This window comes from Nannospalax galili, unplaced genomic scaffold (genome assembly GCF_000622305.1).
Source record: "Nannospalax galili isolate Female #2095 unplaced genomic scaffold, S.galili_v1.0 scaffold591, whole genome shotgun sequence".
Taxonomy (NCBI): domain Eukaryota; kingdom Metazoa; phylum Chordata; class Mammalia; order Rodentia; family Spalacidae; genus Nannospalax; species Nannospalax galili.
The window spans coordinates 1129187-1133079 of NW_008330926.1; the positions used below are offsets into that span (position 1 = coordinate 1129187).

Genomic DNA, 3893 nt, shown 5'->3' on the forward strand with positions numbered 1-3893 from the left:
ACATAAGAGATCCCAAAAATTCCACTAGAAAAATGTTAGAATTGATTAATACTTTCAGTAAAGTGGCAGGAAACAAAATCAACCTACAAAAATCAGTAGCCTTTCTATATACCAATAAGAAGGAATCAGAAAAAGCACTTGAGGAAATCCTCCCTTTCTCAGTAGCCTCAAAAAAATTTAGGAATAAGCCTAACCAAAAGCATTAAAGATCTCTACAATGAACATTTCAAAACTCTAAAGGAAGAGATGGAGGAAGACATTAGGTGATGGAAAGACCTACCATGCTCATGGATTGGTAGAATAAATATTGTAAAAATGACTATCTTATCAAAAGAAATTTATAGATTCAATGCAATCCCAATTAAAATACCCATGACATTCTTCATAGTTTGACAAAATAATCCTAAAATTTGTGCGGAATCACGAAAGACCCCAGTTAGACAAAACCCTCTTGGGCAAAAATGCTGGAGGAAACACCATACCAGATCTCAGGTTATATCAAAGAGCTATAATCATAAAAACACCATGGTACTGGCACAAAAATAGACACATAGATGAATGGAACAAAATTGAAGACTCAAACATGAGTTCATATATTTTCAGCCACCTGATCTTGACAGAGGTGCTAAGAACACACAGTAGCATCTTCAATAAATAATGCTGGTAGAACTGGATCGCCACCTGCAGAAGAATGACACTTGACCCTTATCTTTCACCCTGCACAAAAGTCAACTCCAAATGGATCAAAGACCTCAATATAAAACCTGAAATTTGGAAACTACCAGAAGACAACATAGGCCTCACCCTCCAAGATATAGGCAGAGGAAAGGACTTTCTAAATCAGACACCAGATGCTCAGACACTAAGCTCAACAATCAGTAAGTTTCTGTACAGCAAAAGAAACAACTAAGCAAGGGAAGAGGAAACCCACAGAGTGGGAAAAGATCTTCACCAGCTACACATCAAACAGAGGATTAATATCCAAAATATACAAAGAACTCAAAAAACAAATAAGAAAATAATTGACTTAGTAAAATGATGAGCAATAGACCTAAACAGAGAGTTCTCAAATGAAGAAATAAAAATGGCTAAGAAGCACCTTAAAAAGTGCTTAACATCCTTAGTGATTACAGAAATGCAGATAAAAACCACTTTAAGGGTCCATCTTACTCCAGTCAGATTGGCAAAGATGAAGAGTGAAAGACTCGAAATGCTGGAAAGGATGTGGAGAAACAGGAATGCTCATTCACTGCCGGAGGAATGCGAACTCATGTAACCACTATGGAGAACGCTCAAAAAACTAAAAATATACCTACCATATGATCCAGTGATACTACTCCTTGGCATATACCCAAAGGACTCATTATACTGTAGAGATAGGTGTACATCCATGTTTGTTGCCGCTCTCTTCACAATAGCTAAAAAATGGAAACAACCTAAATGTCCCTCAACTGATGAATGGTGAATGAAAATACAGTACAGCTGCTCAATGGAATTGTCCTCAGCAGTAAGAAAAGATGAAATTATTAAATTTGCAGGTAAATGGATGGAGCTAGAGAGTGTTATATTAAGTGAAGAAACACAAATGCAGAAAAGCAAGTGACATACGTCCTCCCTCATTTGTGGATTGTAGCACCAATCCCTTATACGTGAGTATATAAATTCTGATGTAGCACCAGGAGCCAGGTAAAGGGAAAGGATACATGGAGGTAAAGGAAAAGAAACAAATTTTAGAGGCTAGTAGGGAACAGATGTTCCCTGAAGGAGCTGAAAAAAAAGTGGGAGTAAGGAGCAAGGAGGAGAAGAGGGAGGGACATGCAGAGGACAATGGTGTGGGGGTGGGAGAGAAGTCAAGAGAGGAAGGATGGCGGGAGTTGGGAGGTACCTGGGGGGAAGGTGGGGATAATAGGGGCACTGTGACTAGGGAGGGAGGGAGGAGAGAAGCCAGATGGGAGAAAAAAGAGTGGAGATGAGTGAATGGGGGCGGCCCAGGAAACCTAGAGGGAAAAGTGATGCTCTAGAAATCCTATGAGAAATGCACATAGAATGATTGAACATTAATGCATATGTGTACCTGGGAGCTGCTTGGCAGGGAATGCAGTGTCAGGTAGAAGAGACCTCCCTTAGAGTGTCAAACATGTCACACAGCACTCATCAAAGAAGCTCCTTTCTCCTTTTGGCTTCCGGGTCAGCCCAGTCTCCTGCTCTTGGGCCTGGACCCCTCCCCCACCCCCACTCCCCCACCACCGCCCCCAGCCCCTGTGTTACCCAGCGAAGCGCTGAGCTGCCCAGGGCCCCTGCAGAGGAGGAGACGCAGGGGCGGGCTGCCGCTCCACCCTCCCAGTGCAGTGGGGCATGCTGAGCCGGTGCTACCCACTTCCCCCGGCTGCCCTGCCCACCCTGCCAGGGAAGGCTAAAGATGCCAGTGAAGAAAATAAAAGCCTCAGGGGTGGCAGCAGTGGTCCAAAGCCTGGGGCCTCAAGAAGTGTAAATTCTCCAGCTATTGCAGATCCCAGCCTCCTACTAAACTGATAAGTGGAGAGGAAGAGTTTTCAAGAAAGAAGTGCCTGGCTTGGTTTTATGAGTATGCAGGTGTAAGAGTGAGACCACTGAGGACAAGTCAGCCTTTCGGGTTGCAACAGCAAGAGGTTTATTTGATACACAGGTACCTGTGGGCACAGAGTCTCCTCGGAGGACTTGCGCGCCCCAGGTTGGGGTTTGGCAGTTTTTATAGAGCAGAAGCAGGGTACAGAAGCAGAAGAGAGGCAGTCGTGTCCAAGTAAGCTGTCCAGAAATTCCCAAGTCGGAGTCCTTCCATTCAAAGGCAAACAAGGGCTGACTCTGATGGTGCAGCTTCAGACAGAAGAAGGCATCTTTTAAGTCCAGTACGGTGTACCAAATGTGGCTAGGAGACAAGGTGCTCAGCAGGTTATAAGGATTCGGGACCGTGGGGTGGATATCTTCTACCCGCTTGTTAATTTCCCTTAAATCTTGTACTGGTCTGTAATCCCCGCTTCCTGGTTTCTTAACAGGCAGCAGAGGGGTGTTCCAGGCTGACCGACAGGGGATTAATATTCCTTGCTCCAGCAGTCTCTTAATATGTGGCCTGATTCCTTGGCGGGCTTCGGCCGTCATAGGATATTGTTTAACAGCCACCGGTGCCGCGGTGGCCTTTAATTCGATAATTAGGGGTGGCCGATGTATAGCTAATCCCATTCCTCCTGTCTCTGCCCAAGCGTCAGGGTATTTGGCCAGCCATTGGTCTATGTCTGTTTGGGCAGGATGGGGATCATGATGTAGTCTATATTCATCTTCTAATTTAAGGGTGAGCACTTGTATAGGTGCTCCTTTAGAATCAGTAATCTTGGCTCCCTTATTTTCAAAATAGATGTGTGCTCCAAGCTTGGTTAGTAGGTCCCGTCCTAGCAGGGGGTAGGGGCAGTCTGGTACATGCAGGAAAGTATGAGTCACCGTCCCTGAAGCAAGCTGAACTTCTCGGCCTGTAGTCCAGCGGTAACGTTTGGCTCCAGTGGCTCCTTCTACCCATATTGTTTTTTTACTAAACGGGCCAGTCGTCTGGGTAAGGACGGAATGTTGCGCCCCAGTATCTACCATGAAGGTGACTGGCTGTCCCCCAACATGAAGAGTTACCCTGGGCTCAGGTGGAGGTTCCTGGCCCCGACCTCCCTAATCGAGGTTAAGGATTTCAGCTTTTTCTTCCCTCTGTTTTTTCTTTCTCTTGGTACAGTCCTTTATCCAGTGTCCTTTTTCCTTGCAATAGGCACACTGGTCTTTCTCTAGTTGGACACGCCCTCGATCTCCCTTGCTCTCTACTCTGCCCTCGTCTTCCTTTCTTACTACTGTGGCCAGGATTCTGCTTAATTCCTTATTTC

General features: G+C 45.2%; 1 pseudogene; it reads left to right on the forward strand.

Annotated features, from left to right (window-relative positions):
• Positions 1 to 2419: 2419 nt before the first annotated feature.
• The window catches only part of LOC103750180, an 8591-nt pseudogene continuing 7117 nt past the window's right edge, over positions 2420 to 3893 (forward strand).